The sequence below is a fragment of the Culex quinquefasciatus genome, chromosome 3, assembly GCF_015732765.1.
Source record: "Culex quinquefasciatus strain JHB chromosome 3, VPISU_Cqui_1.0_pri_paternal, whole genome shotgun sequence".
Lineage (NCBI taxonomy): Eukaryota > Metazoa > Arthropoda > Insecta > Diptera > Culicidae > Culex > Culex quinquefasciatus.
The window spans coordinates 47,282,508-47,309,174 of record NC_051863.1 but is presented as its reverse complement, the minus strand read 5'-3'; the positions used below and the strand labels follow the sequence as shown (position 1 = coordinate 47,309,174).

The 26,667-nt window shown below is 34.4% G+C and overlaps 2 protein-coding genes across 4 annotated transcripts in view; one reads left to right on the top strand and one right to left on the bottom strand.

Annotated features, from left to right (window-relative positions):
- LOC6054245 overlaps window positions 1-26,667 on the bottom strand; it is a 264,320-nt gene that overhangs the window by 65,860 nt on the left and 171,793 nt on the right. Inside the window, exons 1-2 of one of the 2 annotated variants that reach the window (XM_038265760.1) lie at window positions 17,946-18,273; window positions 17,617-17,787 (exon numbers count right to left, since the gene is read on the bottom strand). The gene's annotated coding sequence lies outside the window, so the exon portion shown is untranslated. Of the gene's footprint in view, window positions 1-17,616; window positions 17,788-17,945; window positions 18,274-26,667 lie in introns of those variants that run through there. The other variant, XM_038265759.1, reaches the window with a different exon arrangement.
- LOC6042032 (ornithine decarboxylase) overlaps window positions 1-26,667 on the top strand; it is a 171,916-nt gene that overhangs the window by 9,173 nt on the left and 136,076 nt on the right. The window lies entirely within an intron of this gene.

The window sequence follows — 26,667 nt, the reverse complement described above, 5'->3', positions numbered from 1 at the left end:
CATTTAATCAACTTTATAAATTAGGGAATACCATACATTGGTATTGTAAAGGTATTTGAAATAAAAATATTTAAATATAAAGGTGATTCATAAAAAAATCTAATTTAAATTATGTTTATATATTTAGACGATTGACTTTACGACAACAATAGGTTTAACGTGAAAAAATAAAACTTTATAATGGATTTTACGTAACATTGTGTGTCTTTTTCGTCATAATCAATAAACTTAAAAAAATAATGTCAATCTTTGTTAATTTGATAAAATAACTCTTTCAATACCAAAATGTTGGTATGCATGTGGTATTCGAACTTCGTTCTAAAATCCTTTTAATATTGGATTTGTGTTGAATCCTATTCAGTTGGAATCATGCATCCTCGAAAATCCCACGAAAAATGCCACGCTGCCTAGGCTATAGCCTTTCTCGTTCTGGTTTAGTTTGTTTCTCTTTTTTTGAATTTCCTGATATGTTTGCCTGCAGCTAAAACATGTTGATGCAGCAGCAGCTCGTTTTTAACAAGCGTTGATAGCTCAGTTGGTAAACGAGTAGCTAAAATGGTGTCTGCACCTTACCTGTCATGAGTTCGATTCCAGTATTCCTCTAGTTTTCTTTACCTGATATTTTTTGGCTTTCCAGGCAAGACTTCGTTTTCCTGCCTGTTCGAAGGATTTAAATATAGCATCAAAATTCTACCCATTTCTCATTGCAATCCCATTAGCCAAATTGAATTCCCGCTGTAATCCTATAGAGAATTCTCATTGTTTTTTGTCCAATGAGATTTTTATTTACCCGGAAAGTTGTTTTTTGTCTGGTATTCATTTGCCCTTGGAATGGCACGTTTTGGTATTGCTTTGGTCTTCCCCATACAGTTTTTTGGTATGATTTCATGGTATTATACCATCTATTACTGGGCAACCAAGGGCACATTTTGGTATTTGTTATTATGCCAAGTAATACCAAAATATGGTATTCCAGTGTTATTTACCCCTGCTCGGGGATACTTAATGTTAAAATTGAAACTTTGACGAAATGGGCTATAATTCAGTTTTTGACGGTTTTTTATTATCTATCAATTAGTCACATAGGTCATGTCTATAACATAAACACCTGTACATTTTTGTTTTTATAATGAAATATTTGACAAATGCTAACAAACAAACAATTTAAAAACCCATCTTATTTTAGAGTTGAAAAATATAAGGTTTGTGATTGTTTCACAAAACATTAAAAAATAGAGATTTATCATAAATTGAAACAAAAAAATATTTGTTTATAATTTTATTTTGGGATTCCATTATGCTAAATTTTTGCATGCATTTTGGTATACCAAAAATCATTTTTTTTGACTTCAGCTCGTCCATACATTCAATTTTGATGGGTAAATTTTGATATTTTTGAGAGGATCTGAAAATTTCGCAAAAAATACCATTTTATGCATCGAATAGTTTCCACAAATAGTTTCTTAGATATCGTCAGTTGAAAATTTTCGAATCTTTGTGAGGCTGTATCTCAGAAGCCATATACCCAATTTTCAATGTTCCAGAGAGAAAATCATAGAAAATTTTGAATATATTTTTTCAGAGGGTCTTTACTTTTACGAAGCTAGTTTTAAAAAAAAAGCTATAACATTAAAACTGTCCAGGCAAAAAAACTTTTCTATTACAAATTCAAAATGGCTTTAAAAAAAGTTTTTCGATATTTTCTTAAAGATTACTATTTTCAAAATTTCATATCGCCTAAACTATACCATGCATCATCATGAACTTTGGCACCAAAGATGTCTTTCTAGTCTTCTAAAATATATAATAAAAAAATAAATAAAAAAAACTTTTTTATAATTTCACTTTCAGTAACAAAACGTTAAATAATAAAATGGGATTTTTGTAAAGCTATTTTTTTCTGAAATGTCTCAGTCATAACCAACAACTTGTCTCAAGACATTAAATCGATCATAAAATCCCTTCTCAAGATACATAATTTCATACATTTACATAGACTTTAAATTAAAAAAATTAAACATTTAAAAGCAATAAACATTAAAGCAACTGAAAATTTGAATCAAATAAATATCAATATGATCCCACCAAACAAATTCAATCAACCACTGCGTGGGTGTTCACAACAAACGTGTTTGTTTTAGCGGCTGGTCGAACACTCTTCGTCGTCAACCTGTGGGGACTCTGGTGATGACCATTCGTTGTCCATCCATTGTGTCTTTATCAGGCTGTGAGTGATAGCTCAGCCAGCCAGGGCTGACCCAGTCTGCTTTCATTCCGCGTTATGTTGCCTTACATTTCCCGGGGCAGCCCACGAGGGGGTTCTGCTTTTCGTCACGTGACACCCACGCACCCACTATCACGGGGTGAGACCAGCTAACTTTGCACTGACTTTAAATATTGACGTGGGGATCGTCCGAAAATCACGTTATTTTTTGTAAGTTTTATGATTTTTTTTAAATATTTTTCATCGTTTTGATTTGTTCAAATTTGATTTAAACTGGAAACTAAAATTATAACTAAATTTGCCGTAACTTCTCGCCAACCCTACTCAGCGTGCGTCCAGAGGGCATATTGATTCCCAGTGCCATTCACCTGGACTGGCAGGGTGCGTACGAGCTGTTCACCAATGTAAACGAACCGTCATCATCGCATCAACAACGATCAATCAAATGAAGTTTCGTTTAGTACGGCCGACCTCCGCCAGGTGAATGAATTCAAAGTTCGCTTTCAACACTCTGACTGTCCCAAGACTACTGGGGCAAAGTCCAGCTGTGTTCTGGCTCGTGCCAGTTCGCTATCAGTTAAGTGGGTTGGATGGTTTCAAAAAATGTGTGATTGATTCTATTTTTATCTTTTGATAAATTAGCTGTTGATAGAGGACTTTGAATAATGGGGTTCAATATCTGTGCTATTTTTAGTTGATTCATTTTGGGTCAAGGTTGAAATTCTAGTTCTGTACCTTAAATAGTTTTAAATGCAATAACCAGTATAATCTCCCATTTCATCCATTGCCAGCTCGTTCGTATTTTTATTGATTTATAGTCCTTCAACGAGCTGAGCATTCGTTACGATACAAGGTACTTGGCGCCCCCTTCCCAGCCAGTAGTTATTCGGCAAAAGTGATTAAATTATTAAAACGATGATCGATCAATCATCCCAATCCGGCTCAACCTTATGTAATGATTTGTTTTGCCTGCTTGTTTTCGGGCAGCTTGAAACATTTTGGCGTACGTTGAGTTGAAGACAAAAGTAATCAAAAAATATTGCTACAATATTGTGCCCCGACCGATGGGCTGTTATTTTGCAATAAAGTTGGCGCAAATTTGGTCCCGATATGGAAGCTCAAAGTAAGTTCGGCATTGATTGGTGAAGATAGCGAGTTTTGGGAGGGTGATATATAACGACCTTGTTGGCCTCGTGATTCACCGCGAGGGCAGATTGTGTGAAATTGATCTTATTTAAATTGACGATTTGTTTAGATCTTCGCACTTAACGACTTAAATTAAAAAACAATTAAAAAACTTAATGACTTAAATAAAAAAAACAAAAAACAAAAAACAAAAAACAAAAAACAAAAAACAAAAAACAAAAAACAAAAAACAAAAAACAAAAAACAAAAAACAAAAAACAAAAAACAAAAAACAAAAACACACACACACACACACACAAACCACAAAACACAAAACACAAAACACAAAAAACAAAAAACAACTTTCGATGAATCAACTTTCTCAAAACCATTGCCATTGTCAATGTCATGTCATTGAATGTTTCCAGACCTTTCGACGCCTTGAAGGTTCATTGTACCCACACAAATTATGATTCACTATTGCCATTTTTTTGGAAACCTCGCCTAGCAACTGTCCACCGACCGGCCAGTCTGGTCCCTGTGTGGCTTTCCAATATATTTCCATATCGGCGGAAACCGCAATCCACCATTATTGTGGTGCGTGCAATTTTGGAACCGCAGTGCCATGATTGTTTGCTAATGCCAATTGGCTAGTTTCGATTTATCGAGCTGCTTCGCTCCGGTCACTCTCGATGTCTCATTAATAATTAATCACGTGTATTGCGACTATTGTGTGTACTTCGAGTCCAGCTTACCGGGGGGAAAGCTCGCTCAACAGAGTAATCCCTTCGCAAGCACAGCTGATGTTCAATATATGGGCGGAATCGTGTGGATTACGAACCGCAGCGGAAGTCATTATCTTTCCACGTGGACTGTCAATGATGGTCGAGTTTCGATTATGGATTTACCTGCATTGTATGAAAATTACAACCGACAATTGAAGATATAAACTGATTGATATTCATATGGTCGTGCAAAAACTTAAATAAAGTTTCAAATCAGCCAATTGCTATTTTTAACCATCAGACCAAGTATCGAAATAGCAACAGTGTAACCCACCGCGCCCGGTGAAGAGTGATAGTTAGCAATTATTATCACCATTTGCTTAATTGGCGCTAAGTGGGACCCCTCGCTTGACCCATCACTAACTTAGTACCCGCTACCGCCGCCGTCCTAGAACGATGAGTCAGGGAAGTGAAGTGGAGAGCGATTTATCTTTTTCCTAATTATAATTATGGATTAATAGCACATGTTGACAATAATTATGACTGTGTGTGTGTGTGGCATGACATGCCTTGTCGTAACAAGTTAGTACTTCCCCGTTGGGACAGTAGTAATCGTGCAAGTACCTGCGTGTGAAGTTTTGAATTATTGCACCAGACGGTTGACGCCTTTGAGTAGTATTGGGTATGATTAGACTTTGAAGTAATAGAATATTGTTTGATCATCATTTATTTACTTGTTGAAATTAGAAACTTGAAATAAAATTTTCAATGGCCTAACGTGAGTTAAAGATATGGGATAATTAGGCCGTTACCAATATTTTTTTAAGTTTATGTCCCTCGACTCTGAACTTTGAAAATATTTGCAACGGCCATAGATGACATCCAGAAAAACTTATTTTCCACAAAATTATAATTTCAAGAGACTCTATATCAGCTACAATTTCCGAAAAATCTTACCTTCAAATACTTATAACATGACAGCGGTGCACTTTATCAGAAAATGTGTAGTCATTTAATTTCGAATATGATTTTTGAATTCTGTTTGACATTTTTTTTGACTTTTTTCAAAAGACACTTATTTTTCAAAAACAAAAAATCATACCTCCTGTTACAGAATTTGCAGAATCCCAAACTCTAGCACACAGGATGAATTTTTTAGTCCACTCAAATAAATCATACAATTTCTAAAATATAAAAATATGTATTTTGAGAATTCTACTTTAAGTGACAATTTGTCAAATAAAAAATCAGGATTTTCGAAAAATTGTGAGGTTTTGGGGCTTTGGTGTCTCCAGAAGAGTTGTTGCATTTAGAAAAAGGCAACTTTTGGTTTGGTTCAAAATTAGGGTGGTTCACGATTAGGTTGATTTTGAAAATCTGACTTTTCAGGAATATTTTAGAGATTTTTTTTGTCTTCCAGAAAGTTGTTGAGCTTGCCAATCTAAGCAACTTTGTCGAATACACCATAATTTTATTTCGCAATCTACGCCTTCTACGACCAAATTTAGGTAAAGCATCTGAGCAAACCTTCGAAAATAAGTTTTTTGAACGTAACAGTTCAGGGTTAAGTTTAAGAGAAAAGTAATGTTCGAGGCACTTTTACAATTCTGAAAAACAAACATTTTTTTTATTTTTTGACATGTTAAGTGGACTTAAGGGTCAAAAGTTACAGCCATTTTAAGGTAAATAAGATACAAATTTAAAACTCAAATATCTCGAAAAAGCGCAGGCCAAATTTTAAGAGCAAGTTTGCTTTTGATAGAGGAGATTTAGCACTATAAACGCTGAAAAAATTTTTCTTTAAACTCGAGATATCTTCATTTGAAAATGTCTAATTTTCTAGGGAAAAGTGTATGGGACCACCCTAATGAAATTCGAAAATTGTCCATCTATATGTTTTTCCATGTAATTTTGCCCGCTGAATCTGAATCTGCCCTCAGAATTGAGCCAATGCGTCTCTTTTACTTTTTAAACTGTTTACTTTTTAAAATATTTCCATTAGCCTAATCATTACCGAAAAAAAACAAATTTTTCAGAAAATTTCTCAAAATGTATACAGTAACAAAAAGAACTGGTAGAATTTTTAAAACACCTTTCGCTTTTTGTTGTTGTTGAAAATACGTTTTTCTGAAATTCTGAGTACGCCATAAATATTGCGTCCAATTTTACATTAAAATCCCTTTGACGCCAAATTTCTAAACCACGTCTTTTTCGAATGTTCAAATGGAAGGGATCGTACCGCCACTCCGTCACGAGAAAACGACCAACGGAGCCAAAAAAACCAAACGGAAAAAAAGTTACCCCTTAGGCCAAAGTTTACGCAAATCGAAGAGGAGTCGGAGCAACCTTTTCTTATTTCGTGTGAGTTGCCGGATAATCACCCTTTTAACACATGAATTTTCATGAAAATTTAGAAGTTGTTAATAAGTTTTTTTTTTGCCTCCTCATTTTTTTGGGCCAATTTGAAAATATTTGTGTCGGCCTAATGCAAAATAGCTTCTTTTGACGTAGGGCATGCATGGATAAAGTTCCATCAAAATCAAAAGCGTAAAATTAAAATTTCAAAAAAACTGCGGCATTCTTAAGAATAACTCTAATGCGATCATTATGTTGCACCCATACCTTTTACGCGCATTTACTCTTTACTTTGCTCTTTTTTTCAGATTTTGTTCATTCATTCAAATAAAACCTGTAAAGTTCCAATAGCAACGCTTCATTTACCGTCTGCTTTCCAATAAAAAGCTTATTGTGTGTCGTAAATAATCCCTTTTGTCAAAAATGTGACAGTTAAAGCTCCAATATGCCGCGGGTAAGCCGGATTCGGGCATCATAAAGTTTTATCTTGACGTGAGTTTCAACCGGTATTGATAACGTGGATTATCAGTTTGAAACAAAACTTTAAATTGTGCCAAATCATGTGGTTGTTTGAGGTAAACAAAAATGTAGAACGCGAAAACACCTGTACAAAAATTAACAAACTTTTCAAAAAGTCGTAAACGTAAATATGATGAAAAATTGAGCCTTTCTAGAACAGGACACACCGACAACATGTCGGGTGTGGTTTCGGGATTTGTTGATAAATCGTTGAACAAATTTACTCACAAACCTGTACTCTTCACACGGCCATTATTCCGACCGTTTCACAGCTCTGGTTTACGGCTGCGGCCGATGTTGATTGTTATCGAACAAACGGCTGTCAAACAAAGAGGGGGATTTTCTTAAAATAGCTTTTGTGATAATGCGATTGTTGTATTAAATTGTTTCACGGAAGTGATCCACATTGTAGCCGTTTCGTAGGAAAACAATTAAATTTGTTAAAAGACAATTCTGTGTAAATTTGAATTGCTGTCATTTGGAAACACTCTTTATTTAATTTATCTATTTACGTAAAACCTGTAACTAAAACAAAATTCTTTTAAAATTCTTAAATTATAAAACAAAAGTTAGCAATCAAACCTGCCCTAAATACAGAGTCAACCAGCAAAGCAGCACCACACCTGGCACGTGGACATTTGCACGCTAATTGTACGCCGGAGCAGTTTGCAAACACTTGACCGCTGCGCGATGGGTTGTGGCGTGTTTAGCCATTGGTGTTAGCCAATTAGCTGCTGCAACTCTCGCTAAATGCAAACCCTCTCCGGTAGAGCTTGTTGACCCATGACAACGCAGGCTAAGTTGTGGCGAATGTGTGTGAGGGTAAGTCAAGCTAGAAATTGTACTATGTTATTTGCAACGAAATTGAGGAAATCTTGGTTTAGTGACGTTAGATAGTCGAGAATTCTTCCTGATCGGTTGATTAATCGTTATACGCTGAAAAGTATAAAGCTTCAAACTTGTACTCAATGTATTTTTCCTGTTTCATCTTATGAATAGTTTAAAATTATTACTTAAAATAGTTTAATAAAGTGTTAGTAATTTTTGGTAAAATGCTTTTTATTTAATTCAATTTAACTAATATCAGTCAAAACATTATGCAGTATGTGCTGTGCCGCTTGAAAGTGTTTTGAGCGCCGTTCTAATTAAAAATGTAGCAGGGAGTTTGTCAAAAAGCGAACACAAATTTGTTCTAACCAATCTGTTGCAATGGAGATGCTTGGTTTCTTAAAATACTTCCACAGGCGTATTTTTAGTTTTGCGATAAGGAAGTTTCTAGTCGAGTAAAGGTGATTAAAAATATGGCGTTTTTCAACATTTTTTTTGCAAAAACCGCATTTTTCCAAGAAGGGATTGGGACCACAGAGCTTTTAACCTTTTTATTGCATATCAGGAGGTTTCCATAACAAATCCAAAAATGGTAAATATCCATTTTAGACTTAAAAAAGGGTCCCGAGATATGATTTTTTGAAAATAATTCATCGTATTTCGGTACATAAATAAAACTTAAAGCACAATAATTCTGTATAGAAATAAATTCTTAACCACTTTTCTGGAGAAAAATAATGCTTTCTGTGCGATGAATTACACAACTTGAAATTTTTGAAGTTTATGTCACTAAACGCTTCAGTTTCGACAAGGTAGAGTAGTTTTGGAATCCCTGAACACGCTCCAAATGACAGAATTGAACTTCTTAACAATAAAAAAAAAAAAATCATAATTCGGAAACCTTTTGATTTGGATCACGCTGGTTTGACGTGAAATCGGCAAATGTAGAGTTATAAGTAGTCTTCTGTAGTTTATTGTAGAAGGTTTAAACAAATAGTTTTTGAATAATTCTATTCAAATTGGAAAGTAATCGCGTATTAGCTATTTCGAAGGTTAATTTGTAACTTTTTTCCTTCAGAAAATTTACTTGATTCTTTAAGCACCCACAAACTCTGTTCTATACTTTGAATTAATCAGCTGTGTAAAGGTTGTCCACATCTCAGCTTAGGATGGTAACTTCACACAAGTTATGCTTAAACAACGAAATAAATGAAATGAATGTTTTGACTTAAACTTAAAAAGACTTAAAAACTTCAAATTTCTTTTTTCTTTTATTCACTTTATTTCAGCCATTCTCTTTTTCAATATCTTTTAAACAATTTTATTGGAAATTTTCTGAACTTTTCCAAAACAATATTTTCAGAATCCAGGGATTTTCAGGGAATCGTTTAAAAAATCAAAAAAACATAAAAATTTCATTAAAAATTACCAAAAAAACTTTCAAGTACATTTCGATTGCAAATTTGACTTTACATTAAAAAGTGAAGCCAAAATATGTTTTACTAAAATTTCTATTTATTCAAGAAAAACTTTTCTTTTTCAAATTCAAGCGGAAGTATACATTTCCTAACAATTTGGCACCAATTTTATGAAAAATAAAAAAAATATATTTATTTCTGTTGAATTCACAACTAGGAAAAGATCTAGCCAATTTGTTGAGCAACATTTTACTATATTATGGATTGAAAATAACGATTTTATTTCAGGTATCCTTTTATTAACGAAAATTGTTATTATATCATTTGAAAATTAGATATCAACCCTTTGCGGCAAAAAAAGCAAAAAATATAAAAATTTAAATAAAAAGCCAGAATTCCAACACTTCAAAGCAAAAAGGCATGTGGTATGCATTGTACAGCAGTACAGTCGGTTTTTTATCATTAGTTTTCAAAAATTCTAAGTTTAAAACGAAAATTGTCAAAAACTCAAAATATTTTTGAATTTATTTACATTGCCTATCTACAAAATGAAACAGGTCACTTGCAAGTGTAGTAGTGAAAAAGATGTTCTGCCGAATAATCAAGATCATGATTTTATTTAGAGCGTCCAATTTTGCGTCTCGGGAATTCCCGGGATTTGTAAATTTCCAGGGAATTCCCGAAATTCAGGCGGACCATTTTTTTTTAAATGCTCTGAAAAAATATATGCTGGCTGACATATCGGGCGGCCCATAAAAAGACCAGCTAGAAATCAAATGTCAAAAAACCTTTGCTAGAAAGAGATAGCAAATTTTATGCAAACAAACTCGCAGTTGCCATGTAAGCATTCTTTGAATGTGTTGGTAAGTTTCTGATTACAATTTAGGTAAGCTTTTTGAAGAATAATTGGTGTTATTTCCGCCAAAGTAAAATTGATATTTTTTAACGTTCGTAATTACCATGGTCAAATGGGATAAAATTGGTGCCGCTAAATATTTCAAATAGCTTTGTGCAAGACGACTTACTTCAATTCGTTTTATACCTAGTATTCAAGATTTTTTTTTTTAGAAAAGTTATTTGTCTTGAAAACAACATTTTCAGCATGGTTTTTTTAATTTCAACTTTATACGTCAAACCACACTCTCTCAAACTGGTCACAGATGCAAGTTTGATAGAAATTTTATGATTGTGGAGTATAGATTCATTTTACTCACTGTCCAAACTCCTTGATAAAAAGTACAACTCATTGAAAGATATTTTTCTGATTTTTTGTACAATTTTTTTTTTACGTAAAATATTTATTTGTTTGAGAATTGAGCTTATAAAATTAGAAAAAATAAGCTGTAAGCAGTCAAGCTGTTAATTGATCTTCACACTTATTTTAACCAATAAAGGCGCGGTCCTGTTCAATTTTGTTGCAAAATATTAATCAGAACCAAGATCAGAACAATTTTCAATAAATCCGGGATTTCCCGGGAAATTGACTGGACAATTCCCGTTTCCCGGGAAATTTGTAACCCCGGGATTTTCTTTTGATGATTATTGGCCACGAAATACATATTTTTTTTATTTCAGCTTTATGTGTTAATGTTATTCACAAACACATTCCCTCGAATTGGTCACATAGACAAATTCAATACATTTAAATTAAACGCAGTTTTATGGTTGTGGAGCATGAATTTTACTTACTGTCCAAAAACTTTGATTTAAAAATATTGCTTATCAACAAAAAATAAGAATGATGTTTTTTTATTACTTGGTACGGTTTGAAAAACTGCGCATTTTAAATTTTAAAAATATTTATTTTTTTTAAAGTTGTATGATTATTACAAGCAGTAAAACCATCAATTGATCCTCACACTCATTATTATCATTAAAGTTGCTGTTGTTCATAATTTTTTGCGAAATAAAATCAGAAGCAGGTTCAGAATAATTTTCGATAAATTTCAAATTTCCCGGTTTTGGTGGAGAATTGCTCAACTTAAATGATTGGAACAATTGAATTATCGAAATTTCACTGGAGTTCAACACTTTTGAACCTCTACCGCCCAAATTTTTTTTCGTTTTTTTTTATTTTTCCGTTTTCAGGAGCAAGGCTTGCGAAATTTCGACTTTGTTTGTGATAGCTGACAGAACACTCCAATCGTCTTTACCACGACAACCTGATTTTTACATTCTTCTTTCGTTCGTTTCACACACAAAGGAATGAGTGCTACGCAAAGTCACTCACACAATCATTGACTTCCCTCCAGGAGAAAAATCGCTTAGAGAGCGATCGTTTGACATTCTACCGAGATGCCGATCATCTCTCGAAAGATAGCAATCATATGACTCCTGTCACCACGCAGCATACACTAGGAAGAGAGAGACAAAAACGAGAGAAAGAGAAAGAGCACGTTGTCTCGTTCGGGTGGCTGCATGAGTGGTGCTCATTTTTCGTTCGTTTCGTCTTCGTGTTTACGTTCATCGACCTTCGCCGAGCAATGCCGGTCATGATAGGCGTTGTGTGTCAGCGATCAAATATCGTTTTGGGAAATGATCGCTGACAGAAAGTTCTATCGAATATCGAGCAGTCCCGTTCAGTGATAGATCCCTTCTCAGGCATTGTTCAGGAGGTAATTTTGAACATTTTTGTCCATTTCTAAAACTTTAAAAGTTCTTCTTTAAAATGCTTTTTAAAGATCAAAATTGGTTTCTTAAATCGAAGCTCGTCTAGAGGCGGGGTTGTGTTGTAGAGGGTTAATTAATGTATAAGAACATGAATTAATCTATTTGTGTCCAACGTCAAATTGATTCCCCCAACAAACAACTCTATTTCCAGCCTTCGATGATTGCGCCCAACAGAACGCCACTGCTATAGACGAACGGGCCGGGGCACCCTCTGGCGGGGCACACGTGTGACAGCACGATACCGCATACTCCGCAGGCAGTCAGTCAGCCGGTAATTGCAAACAGCAAAACATTAGTAAGCACATTGTCGACTCGTGAATGCTGTGTGCCTTTTGAGGGGATGGTTAGTATCCGTCATATGGGACTGCACATGGGGAACAACTTACTCTTTATTTTGCAGTCCCCCCTTGGAAATAGAATGGACTAGCTCGTGGTCACATGTGGGCCAGCTGGAATCAACCGGTAGTATTTTCTAAGGCTTCGTCCCGTTGACGCCGGTCTGTTGTTGTAGCTAACACCGGACACAACACGCGCCACGTGTCTGCTGGTTGGGGAAGGTTTCGAACTGCTAAGACACTGGAACCTTTCTTAAAAGTAAAACAGTCTCAGCTCAACTTGTTCAGTTACAGATTTTAGACAAATCGCGTGGCCGGCCATGTGTGCTCTGGAGTCACACAGCTGTCAGCTCTTTAGAATAATGCAAACAAATAAATTGTGGAGCAACTTCACGTACGTGCAAGCCATGCAGAAGCAGTTGCAGTTTGATCGATCTTATCTGAGCATCTGATTTATAATTTGCTACAATTACTTTTAATATTGCGAATAAATTGCAGCCGATTAATTTTAATGAATAAGTTGTCAGGGTACACGGATGGGAATCAATTCGTTGGCGTTATGGTGTCGTTGGAAAATTTTAATTTATGCACATTTTTTGAGTATTTTCATGAAGTATTGCAACAATTTTTTTCCAAGTATCTGGCAAAAAAAAAAAGAGAGATTCTTATTTCATCTTTAATTATTCTAAAACTTGACAAAGAGAGTACAAACGCTACCAACTATGAGACAATTCACCCTGAAGCGGAACAGTTTCCCGAAGCTGGAATTGATTGATGATTAACTGCTAATCTGGTACAAGCATTTCCACTGAATTGGATTTGTAGAGCAAAGGTTTCACACTGCATTGGCACATCCAGTCACGGTTCCCTGCACGTGCCAATCGAGGGGGATTTTAAAAGTTCCCACCATGTATTAGCCACGCGTGAAAACGTTACACGCATCTAAAAACACCCGGCTTTATTGTGACGTCCACACTCAATAATTTTAGCACTTCCCATTATTGTCCGGCGATAATAATCCGCTCAACCCACCCGGTTGGTGAATTTTTTCTCGCACGAAGCATGTTTAACAGGCGTTGTTGCATTAAATTATGCACACGCAACCAAGCCTATTTTACTTTATTATTTGTCCTCCCTCCCTCCAGGGAATGCGGATCTATTTTTTTCCGTTGTTGGCTGATGTTGAAAATGAATGACGATTACACGCTCAATGGTTATCTCGCGGTATCAATGATTGGGCACAAGGGATAATTCGGCGTGAACAGCGTCAATTGTTGTTTGTAAATTGTGCGATTAAAAATAAAAGCCGGTACTTTGCCGAGCACACGTGAAATTGAAACATTCAGTATGGGATTTGTGCATGTTTCCTTACAAATTACAGCTACAAAAAAAAAAAAAAAAATAAAATAAAATAAATCCAAAGATAAACTATGAATGAATGTATTAAATTGAATAAATTTTTTATGTTTTTAATTCCAAATAAGCTATAACCAAGCTAGCTCAAATTGTGTTCAGAAATTTCTTTCATTATTAATTAGGCATTGAAAAAACTACATACCATTCCATCTTTACTAAAATTAGACATTCAAACTTGGCTTCCAGAAAATGGTTTTACTTGTTACAACACAAAGTTTTAAGTTGTGAAAAGATTTCTTGAAATGATTTTTTTTGTGCTTAAAAAGATGCAGTGGTGATGCTACAGGCATAACCATCATGACGAAGAACTTAGGACACAAAAGTAAATGATTTTTTTTATAGTTATTAATATTTGGGTTTCTTGGCCACAAAATCAATCACGATAGAGTTATTTTCTTAAGATCTATTTATTTCTGCTCAAAGATGGTCTCATGTTATTTTGACGTTGGAAAACGTTTAAAAATTTCAAACACTTCTTCACTTAATCGTAATGGCAAGATTTTCGTGCCAGTAGATATGAAATCGTTTCATCATCCCCTTCTCCCATACACACTACAAGACTTGTAATAGATTACTACTAGTAGTTGCAACTTTTTCTGATTTGTACTTAGTTATAGGGTAATTCTCCGCCAACTCACACAGAAGTTGCCCCGACCCCTTTTCGATTTGCGTGAAACTTTGTCCTAAGGGGTAACTTTTGTCCCTGATCATGAATCCAAGGTCCGTTTTTTGATATCTCGTGACGGAGGGGCGGTACGACCCCTTCCATTTTTGAACATGCGAAAAAAGAGGTGTTTTTCAATAATTTGCAGCCTGAAACGGTGATGAGATAGAAATTTGGTGTCAAATGGACTTTTATGTAAAATTGGACGCCCAATTTGATGGCGTACTCAGAATTCCGAAAAGACGTATTTTTCATCGAAAAAAACACTAAAAAAGTTTTAAACACTATGCTATTTTCCGTTACTCGACTGTAATTTTTTTTGGAACATGTCATTTTAAGGGAAATTTAGTGTACTTTTCGAATGTACATTGAACCAGAAGAGTCATATTTTCATTTTGAACAATATTTTTCATTTTTAAATTTCGTGTTATTTCTAGCTTTGCAGGGTTATTTTTAGAGTGTAATAATATTTTACAAAGTTGTAGAGCAGACAACTACAAAAATGTTGACATGTAAACATAAGGGGTTTGCTTGTAAACATCACGAGTTATCGCGATCTTACGAAAACAAGTTTTGAAAAAGTTGGTCGTCGTTGATCATGGCCGTTCATGAACATAGCAGTTTTTTATAGGTATTGTTGATTTTATTGTTTTAAGTATTTAAAAATAATGTTTTTTACTGAAGGAACACAAGTACAATTAAGTATTTTTATACAGTTATACCTCGCATAGTGCGCAGGCGTTACGCTTTGTATTCCTTCGATTACTCTAAAACGACTTAATATTTTTGCAATCTATTTGAAGCTAATTGTAAATTGGAACAAGACGAACAGATTGCTTCAAAAAGATTGCAAAAATATTATGCCATGTTTGAGAAATCGACGAAATTTAAAGCGTAATGCCTGCGCACTATGCGAGGTTTAACTGTATTTCGAAAATGGTGACATATAATCTGCATAATCCATGTAACAGCGCAAGTTTATCATAAAATTAAGTGTGACTAATGAAAAAACGTTGAGAGCCATAATTTCAATATTTCAACCAAAAAATGTTAGAAGTTGTTTTAAGCACCCGTAAAGTTGAATTGCAATCATTATTCTTTAAAAAAATAGAAGACTCGAAAAAAAAAATTAGCGATAAAACATTTAATCATCAAAAATGCTCAAAAAAATCAAATTATTTTTTAATAAACCAGAACATGCTCAAAATGATTCTAAACGCGGGGAAGTGCATTTTTACTTGAATTCAGATGATTGCACTTGAATTTCCATTGATATTTTGAAGTTTTTTGAAACAATATTTTTGCCCATGATCTTCGAGCCAATTTTTGATAATGGGGGGAGAGGAAGAATGTCGAAAATGGCTTTGTAAAATACTTGGAACAGCCTTATTCTTCTGATTTCAACATTTTGTCTGCCAGAATTTCCAAAAATATTCGATGAAAGTTTTGATGATATTTACTAGAAGATAAGCAGATTTTTTTTAAATCAAGCCATTATTTTGAAAAAAATAATGTCTGTGTATGTGTATGTATGTGTATGTGACCAAAATTCTCACTGAGTTTTCTCAGCACTCGATGAACCGATTTTGGTCAAACCAGTTGCATTCGATTTGGTTTAAGGTCCCATACGTACCTATAATGTTTCAATATGTAGTTCAAAAGTTATGTATAAAAATGTGTTTTTGTGTTTATCCGGATGTTAGATAAGTGATCGGAAATAGACTCAAATATCACCATGTTACACATCGTTGGTTAGGTAATCAAAAGACCTTACCAACGAATCCAAAACATTGAGAATCTGGCAACCCTATCTCGAGTTATGGCCACTTAAGTGATACTTATGTACTTTTTTGAAGCCGGATCTCACTTTAATGTATTTAAACCATGTCCGAATCCATCATCTGACCCACCGTTGGATAGGTCATCGAAAAACCTTTCTAACGAGTTCAAAACATTAAAGATCTGGCAACCCTGTCTCAAGTTATGACCACTTAAGTGATGTTTATGTACTTTTTTAAAGTCGGATCTAACTTAAATGTATTTAAACTATGTCCGGATCCATCGACCGACCCACGGTTGGTTAGGTAATCGAAAGACCTTTCTAAAGGGTCCAAAAAATTTGAATCTGACAACCCTGTCTCGAGTTTTAACCTCTTTAGTGATATTTGTGTACTTTTTATTGCGGTTCTTGAGACAAAACTAGATGAAATTTGTGTATAATCCCATCGAATCGCCAATTATTGGTAAAGATTGAGGAAGGCACCAACCATATTGGTGGATTAAGTTAGTTTTTTTGAGTTATGATACTACATACTTGGGTAAGAGAAATGAAATTAAATGAAATAACGCTATGCGACTTAAAAAAAATTGTTAAAAATATAAGATATGTCCAAAGGGTAATTTTTGTCCCTGATCGCGAATCCGAGCTTCATTTTTCGATATCTCGTGATGGAGGGGCGGTACGACCCCTTCCGAATCCAGGGCAGGAGATTAGGGCTGGCTCACGTAATAACAAAAAGTTACTTACAATTTCTGAAAACGTTACGTCATTATCGAATGTTTCCAAGTTGTTGTTGTTGTTGTTGATTCATTTATTTCTGGCAGCTTTAACCTTCTTGGTCATTCGCTGCCCTATTTCCATGTTGATTATTTTCACTTAAATTGATTATAGTTTGAGGAAGAAATGTTAAATTAATATTCCGATACCTTTAGAAGGCCAAAATTCATGGGGTGAGAGGCAACAACGCTTACCACTACATCACCGGTCCCAGTTTAACGCTGAAAAAAAAATACTATTTTTAAGGTTGACAGAACTCGAACCGTGAACATCAAATATATAACTTTATACAGCAAAATCGTTGCATTCATTTGCAGCCATGCAAAAGTGCAACCCACTCTCGCGCAAGCATTAAGCGCCCACAAAAGACATAAACGTCCGGAAAAGTGCACCCATATTGGGTGAATTAAACGCACGTTGCACTGAGTGTGCATTTCGAAAGCGCAACCATAAAAGCTTCCCGCAGCAGCTACGGTGTGAAACTTTGACAATGGGGACGGTTTGTTACGAGTTTACTACCCGTTTGGTCCTTTTCGTGTGAATGTACATTTTAAAATAACCCTCATCATCAGGCTGCACTTTGCACTTTACACTCTCTACTTGAAGGTGGGTGCACTTTGCACACATTTTCCAGCTCAACTTCTGGCCACCCTTAACGTATGGGATTCCATTTATCCGGTAGAGCGAACACCCGCGGCGTGGCATGATTATAAATTTCCGTTAATATTTCATAAATGTACATCTTTTTTTTTCGCGTCAGTTGCAGAAAGTATGGCGTACCTGTGGCCAGGAATCGTTGCTGGATGGAGGGGGAGTTTCCAAGTGTGCCGCTGCACGGTTATTAGCCAAGGGTTGTTATACCAGAAGTGGCCGTCACTCCAGGAATTCTCTGCTCTGCTGGTGGTGGCTGTTAATGTGGTCTGCACCTTGAGCTTTGATCTCGAAAGGAACCTGCAAGGGCGGAAAATGAATGTACATCAGAATTATGTATGACTTTAATTACCATTTTATGGGGTTAATGTCAGGTGGTGATGCCTCTGTAATTTATTTTTTCAAGAGCCTTAGTTAAATCACTCGAAATTTTTCCTTCCAAAATAATGATTAAATACCGCAAAAAATCCAACCAATCCAGCCTAAGTACAATTCGCCATTTAACGAAAAGAATTCTTCGAAAACATCTCTCTCCGTAACTAAACAAATTGACAATCACACAAAACGGCTTCCAAAATTGCATTTCCACCCGAAAAGATCCATTTTCCAAATCAACCAAAAAAAAAAAAAAAAAAAAGAACCAGACATATTCGAAGACACCGCACACATATTGTCCTTCCGTTCATTCAAACACTGCCGGCGTGTCCACGGCGTCTGCCGGCTTCGTGGAGACTGGAGACCATACAAAAAGAAATAAGGAGTGATTCGGGCAAGAAATAAAATCGATTTGGCAACGTCACTGCCGGAAAGTGCAACGAACACTGTAGGATTAAAGATTATAAACAAAAAACAAAAAACAAAAAACAAAAAACAAAAAACAAAAAACAAAAAACAAAAAACAAAAAACAAAAAACAAAAAACAAAAAACAAAAAACAAAAAACAAAAAACAAAAAACAAAAAACAAAAAACAAAAAACAAAAAACAAAAAACAAAAAACAAAAAACAAAAAACAAAAAACAAAAAACAAAAAAAAAAGAAATAAAGCCAAAATATTCAAACCATTCCTTACGGTGCTGTTCGTCAGTACAAGAGTGTCCCAAACAAAATCTACGGCATGCATTCAGGACGCCGCCGCTGGCAGCAATCCTATGTTGAACATTTCGTATATTTCACGTTTTGTTTGCGTTTCTTGGACTTTTTCCCCTCCAATTTATATCCTTTTCTTGGATCGCAGCCAAAATTGCTCTGCAGAAGTAATAAAAGTGCAAACGGAGCCCACAAATGGCTTACGATTGCCAGTTTCGGAACTCGGAACTCAACAACAGGTCAGCTACCGGAGAAAGCAAAAATCCCGGTGCACCGTCAAAATTGAATGCACCATGCAAGCCTGCCGGCCAATCTCTGGTCGAAAGTTGTCTTCCCGGGAATCTGCCAACCTGGCAAGGAACTTTTAATAAGCAGAATGTAAATCACAGTACACCTGACTGCGCCCGAAGGGGGAAAAACCAAAGTTTCTTCGTTCCCTTTCGCCGCCGTACATGGACAAGACAAGACCTTTCAGCTCAGCTCAGTTCGGAAGTGGAAGGAAAACAGTGGCAGAAAAACTAGCTCGAAAGCTGTGCAAGCAAACGCTCAGCCGAGCTTTGGACGCCCGAGCGAATTGAAGAAAGAATAAACAAATAGTTTCATTATTCAGGACCCAATGTGAGGCACATTTTCAGCATGCTGAATTTTTCACGAGATTTTCATGTTTTTTTTTCCGGAAATAGATTCGTTTCTTTCGATTTGTCCACCAATAGAGTTCACATTCTTGAAGTTCCAGTCCTTCCCTAAAGGAATGTATTCTCCGCGTGAGGGGATCTAAACGGTTTGGACAAATATCCGGTCCAATGTTTGCCGGCAGCCTGGATTGTCTATACTATGTATCGGCGCCGGATATTGATATGCTAGGAAATGTTTACTGCTATTCGATGCTTCCTTTCCAATAAAAAGGGGCTGGCGCGACCATTTGGCAAGTCAAGGCACGGAGTGTGACCCAGTTGGATGAAGGGAAGAGCGGTCAGAAGAGTATTGTTGAAAAACATATAACAAAGCTTGCCGAAACTTCGTCTGGACTGTTGATTCAATTTTGGAACCGGCATATGGCAGAAGTGGATTCGGTGAATGTTTTTGGAATGAGACGTCACTTTAGCTCGAAATTTCTAACGAATCGTTGGGATTGAAATTGGAAGATTCCAAGAAAATATTGAACGTTCTAAAAAACTGACTCGTTATTAACACATTGTGCTAATGCTCACATAATATCCTTTTTTGATATTTTGTAGTGAACTGTGTAATATATTTCAAAGTAGGAAAAAATTGATCATACAAATGTTTGAAAAAGTTGAATTTTAGATGATTATACAAATTTATGGTTGAATACTGATTTATTTGCATGTAATTTTACTTCAATTTGACTCACAAAACAGTTGCCCTGACCGATCTTGATTTTCACGAAAGGGGTTAGTTTGGTTCCTGACCATTAATCAGAAATCTATTGTTCGATCTATCGCGACTTTTAACAATTTTACCAAAACATTATTTTGAAAAACGTATGATTTTTCAATCGTTTAACTTTGTAAGTTTTATTTCGGATGCTCTCGCAACTAGTTTAGCAAGCTAAAAGTGCGCCCTCGAAATTTACTTTGTCACTTGAATTAGTTTTCAATTAAAGAATTATTTTAAATGATTTTATTTTAATTTTTCGAGATTTTTTACCTTAAAATTCCAATAACATAAAAATGGTGCATTCTATACCATACCAAAAAATAGAATAAATTTTCAAATGCAATTTGTTTTAACATTTCTAGAGAAACTATGATATTCTATGTTGATAGGATCTTTTTCAATTAAAACAATAGATGTAAAAAATCATTGAAATTTCGTATGACCATATTTTCAATTTTTTTTTAAATCTTTTTTTTTCATAAAATCATATATTTGGTCCAGTTATTCTTAACTCTGTTGTAAAAGTAGTTATATTTGTTTTCAAAAACATGTCAAAATGTTTTGCATTTAAAATACAGTCATGCCCCGGTTTTGCACGCCTCGGTTTTGCACTGCCCCGGTTTTGCACCGTTCAGCTGCCTCGGTTAAGCATGGCCCAGTGCTTAACTGAAGCACAGAGCTTATGGGATTTTGGCCATATGGGAGACATTGGCTTTAAACGTATGAAAAATCATGCAAACATCAAAAAATTATAGTGTTTTGAAATGGGGATGATGTCAGCTATCCATTAAAATTATAATTTCATGAAAATTTTCACAAAAATACGTATTTTTCCTGTATTTTGAAAATGCAATGTTTCTCGAAAAAATACTCAAAATTTCAGTTTATACAATATGGATATCAAACGATCAGGATTTTTTCATAAATTTCGAATGTAATAACAACATATTTTGAAAACACTCAAAATTTTCACAAAACTACGTATTTTCGAAAAAAATACTCAAAATTTCAGTTTTTACAATATGGGTATCAAACGATTAGGATTTTTTCATACATTTCGAATGTAATAACAACATTTTACGAAAATACTCAAAATTTTCATAAAACTACGAATTTTCAAAAAAATACTCTAAATTTCTGTTTTTTCAATATGTGTATCATACGATCGGGAATTTTTCATGCATTTCGAATGCAATAACAACATTTTTTGAAAATACTCAAAATTTTCACAAAACTACTTACAAATGAATGAAAAAATCCCGATCGTTTGATACCCATGTTGTTAAAACTAAAATTCTGCGTTTTTTTTTCAAAAATACGTAGTTTTGTGAAAATTTTGAGTATTTTAAAAAAAATGTTGTTGAAATGAAATGTATGAAAATATCCTGATCGTTTGATACCCATATTGTAAAAACTGAAATTTTGACTATTTTTTTCGAAAATACGTATTTTTGTAAAAATTTTGAGTGTTTTCAAGAAATGTTTTTATTACATTCGAAATGTATGAAAAAAACTCGATTATTTGATACCTATATGGTAAAAACGAAAATTTTGATATTTTTTTCGAAAATTCGTAGTTTTGTGAAAATTTTGAGTATTTAAAAAAATGTTATTACATTCGAAATGTATGAAAAAATCCTGATCGTTTGATACCCATATTGTAAAAACTGAAATTTTGGGTATTTTTTTCAAAAATACGTATTTTTGTGAAAAGTTTGAGTTTTTTTTTTAAATGTTGTTATTCAATTCGAAATGTATGAAAAAATCCTGATCATTTGATACCCATATAGCAATAACAATATATTTTTGGTTTCTTTAGAGAAAAAAAAAATGCATTTTCAAAATACAGGAAAAATACGTATTTTTGTGAAAATTTTCATGAAATTATAAATTTAATGGATAGCTGACATCATCCCGATTCCAAAACACTATAATTTTTTGATGTTTGCATGATTTTTCATACGATTATAGCCAATGTCTCCCATATAGCCAGAATCCCATAAGCTCTGTACCTCGGTTATGCACGCCTCGGTTTTGCATCCCCCATATGCGGTGCTAAACCGAGGCATGTCTGTACGTATTTAAGAATTTAATATTAAAATTAATCAATCAATAAAAGCAAAACAAAATTGGGATTTAAACCTTAAACTGTGCTTGACTCAAAATTTTAAACTCTAAAATACAGTTTCAGATTCAAGAGGTGGCAAAAAATAAATAAAACTTATTCTTAATATCAATCTATCAATCAATCAATCTATCAATATTGATTTATTTTATGTGTGTTTTAAAATTAAAAATGCATAAAAAGTCTAAAAGTGCTTCATTTGTTTAAAATCGAAAACAATTTAGAGTCTCTCATATAGTTGATAATTGATTTAGTTTTGCCTTCCTCACCTAAGGTAAGGCTATAATCCTGCTCGGAAAGTGAACAACTTTCAGAAACGTCGTAAACCCACCTTCATGTATACCTTACCTATCGACTCAGAATCGCAAACTGAACAAATGTGTGTGTGTATATGTGTGTGATCAAAATTCTTACTCAGTTTTCTCAGGACTGGCTTAATCAATTTTGTTCAAACTGGTCGCAATCGATTCGGTTTAGGGGCTCATACGTCGCTATTAAATTATTTGAAGTTTTGATGAAGAACTTATCAGTCATGAATAAAAATGTGTTTTCACAAATATCTGGATTTCACTTAAATGTATGTAAACTATGTCCGAATCTATCATCCGACGCATCGAAACTTTCCAACGAGTCCAAAACATTGATGATCTGGCAACCCTGTCTCAAGTTGTGACCACTTAAGTGATATTCGTGTACATTTTTATTCCAAATCTGAAAAAAAAATGAAATTTGTGTCCAAATATGTGTGTCCCATCATGTCCCCCCCTTTTTTAAATTATTTTTTGAATTTGTAGCAATTCATAATTAAGTTTTTGCCCCCTTGATTTTCCGGAAAAACGAAAAAGGGGGCAAAAATGCAATTTGCAAAGGCCTTAGTAAAAACTTAGGAAAATTACTCATTTTAAAACTTGTAAATGATAGATGTGAAATAAAGCTAAAAATTGATTAAAAAACATAGTTTTTCTTTTTTAAATTTTAGAACAATTTGAATTAGGCTGGCACAAATTTTATTTAAAGTTTTTGTCGTTCCCACCCCTCTACAAAGTCGGCCCGAAAATCAGGGGGTAAAAGATTTTTTTTAAAGTTAAAATTTTCAATGAAAATTTAAGTGCAATCAACTGAAATCAATTTATTTTTAAGCATGTTTGGGTTAATTCAAATATCTTTTGAAATTTGTTGAATTCGATTCGAATTCGATGTACAAAATTTCAAAAAGGTTTTTTTTTTGCGAGTAAGGCCGTTGCAAATATTTTTCAAAGTTTATGTCGCCCCCCCCCCCTTAAAAATTTGTCTGAAAAATCAGGGGGCAATAAAAATATGTTCCAAAAAACTTCAAAATTTTCATGAAAATAGAAGTCTAATCAACTGAAAACAATGTAAAATGCATTTTTCTGCATTGATAATAATATTTAGCATGTTTGGGCTTGTTTAAAAATGTTTTGAATTTTTATGAAAAATTTTTTTCGCAAAAAAATACAATTTTCGTCAATACTTGGATATTTTGGAAACTAATGATGGCAAAACAACTAGAAAGGTGTATAATGCATTTTAAAACACTTTTTTCATTAAAATGTTAAAACCACAGCTCGTAATTTAAATGTTTATACTTTTTTATTTTTTTGCTCCCCCCTTGACTTTGGTCAGAGTCGAGGGACATAAACTTCAAAAAATATTTGCAACGGCCTAATAAATATTTCGTCAATTCTCACTTTTTTAAACTAATGATTGCATATCAACTTTAGGGGTGTATAATGCATTTTCCAATGGTTTTTCATAAATTGAAATGTTGAAATTCTGGCTTGTAATTTCAATTATATTATTTTTTGACCCATCTCTGACACAAACATAAAAAGAAAAACGTAGAAAAAAATCCGTTTAAATCGTACATTGAAAAATAAATCAAGAACCAAAACGTTGAAGATCAGCCTATTAAAATCTTATGAATAATATCATTTAGAACCCAGAAATTCTCATCAACAAACCCATCTGCGTGATCTACAACTCTCTTACACAGTCCTAGAACCAGAACCAGGAAATTATCCTGTGCACCAAGTCGTGATTCACGAATCGCGTTAAAAGGTTTCAGAACAAAAGTTTTTAAGCAGCTCCACCCTTGATACTGAGACAAAGCTGATGTTTTCCGCTGTCGTTATTAATTGAGATTTGCTTCAATTCAATAAGGAAAGAAGCAGCTAATCCGGGAGTCTGCGTCATTAAAGACACGACTTTACCTGAACTAACTTCTTTGTAACTGCCATCCAACTAGAGTGCGACTTTCTTCTCACCAAAGGAAAGCTCTAAATAAGGCACAGCGCTACCGGTAATTTGCGTCATCCAAGCGGGGCATTAAAGCAACTCTTAACGAAAATGATTGATTTTAACTCGTTTTTATTTGGAAGCGAGTCGCTTCGGATTTGCTCCAGAAAACCCACCGCCAGCTGCTGCCTTGCTCGAGGGGCCGCTCAAAATTTAATCAGCTGTTACTAACGGCCCCATAAAAAGCTCCCCCCGATGACGTTCACGAACGGGGAATCGGACTTTCGCAGATCGCCCCCACCCCGGGCGAATGTCAACCGAAAACGGCGGCTGCTCGGCTGTTGTTCGATTCCTGCCTCCAACAAGAGTGGTCTCTCTACATCGAATAGGTACCAAAAAAAAACGAGTCCACTCGAAATGGAAATGGACGGTGAAGAATTATAACGTTGGTTCGAGGGGCAAACAGGGCAGCACCACCATAATTCTGTCACCATCAGTTCCGTCGAATCGGTGACATTATTCGCTGAGGGGAAGTTCTCTGAGAAAGCGTCCGGGATGACTTGTTAATAGTGTTTTTTTTTTGAATTATGAGGAAATTTACGTATCAACTATGTGTTGAAAAAAAGAAAATTTTGATTATTTGTTTAAATTACAAAAAATCTAATAAACAAAAATTTTGTTTTGCTGTTTGCTTTTTTTAAAGAATTAAAAAGGAATAAATAAAAATATTGTTAATTGGAAACTCAAAAAAAAATCAAGGAATGTACATAAAAACTGTTATTCAATAAAATCAAAGTGTTTGTTCCAAATAGTTGTGCTACAAAAATTTTCAAAAAAAAAGTGTTGTGAGGACGGTTTGCCTGAGTTGCATTGTTAATTTGATTTTGGTTAACCGAGGTAAATTTTCTTGAAATAATCCGTTGGCGTCGAACTGTCAAAAAATGATCCCGGAGGATACTTTTATACCACAGTTTTTTTTTGTGTGATCAATGCACAGTGGTTCGAAACCAAAATCTAAAACCAAGCTTATCAAAACACACATTTATCTTCTAAGAGAGCGAAAATCGGACCTTTTAAACAAAAGTTATTGCCAATATACGTCGAAAAAGAAGCCATTTCGAAATGTGAATAACTTGAAAAGGTGGTGGAGTTTGACCTCGCTCTTGAAAGCATCTGAAAGTATACATTCTAAAGTACATTTGCTGAAAATATCTCGGAGGTCTTTTTTGTTTAACTCATTTAATTTTAATTTGAAAATGAGCATTTTTAAACCGTTTTTTGCCCATGACTTTTGATAGAATTGGCCAAAATTTATTTTTCAAGAATATAAATGTTCATTTTGATAAGCTCTACAATTATCTAGAAGGGCCCAAAAATTTACAAAATGAACCAGTGGCTGTAAAAGAAGAAACAAGTTTTGGCTGAAATATTTCCGGAATCAACAAAATAAATAAAATTTATTCCTGAAATAATTCAACTAAAACTTTCTTCTTCTTTAACAACCATTTTGTTCATTTTTGGGCCCTTGTAGACAATTGTAGAGCTTGTCAAAATAAACATTTATATTCTTGAAAAACGAATTTTGGTCAATTGTATCATTTATATTCATGTAAACGATGTCCGGATCCATCATCCTAAACATCGTTGGTTAGGTATTTGAAAGACCTTTCCAACGAGTCCACAACATAAAAGATCTGGCAACCCTGTCTCGAGTTATGACCACTAAAGTGATATTTTTGTACTTTTTTGAAGCCGGATCTCACTTAAATGTATGTAAACGATGTCCGGATCCATCATCCGATCCATCGTTAGTTATGTAATCAAAAGAACTTTCCAACGAGTCAAAAACATTGAAGAACTGGCAAATCTGTATTGACTTAAGTTATATCTGTGTGCTGTTTTTTTTCTGGATCTAAAAAAAATAGCTAAAGTAAGCGTCCAAACCACTCATATTACCCATTGTTGGTAAAAAGTGAGGAAGGCATCAACCACATAGGTGGATTAAGTTAGTTTTTTTTAAATATAATTTTGCTCAAGCTTTGTGCTGTGACCAAAGTAGTCATTGTGTGTCATTGGTTCACTCATACAAGGCATCATTCAATTTTGGCACGTAAATATTCGAAAATCTGTACAAAATGGCCAATTTTCAAAACAATTTTTTTCACAAAAGCTCAATTTTAACATGTTTTAGGGAACAAAACTCGCAAAAACAAAAACTTTTGAGTCAAAGAGAAGAACTAACCAAAATTTTGTCGCTGAATTATGTATTTTTTTTTACTTTTAAAGAATGCCTTTTTTTAATTGGAATTTT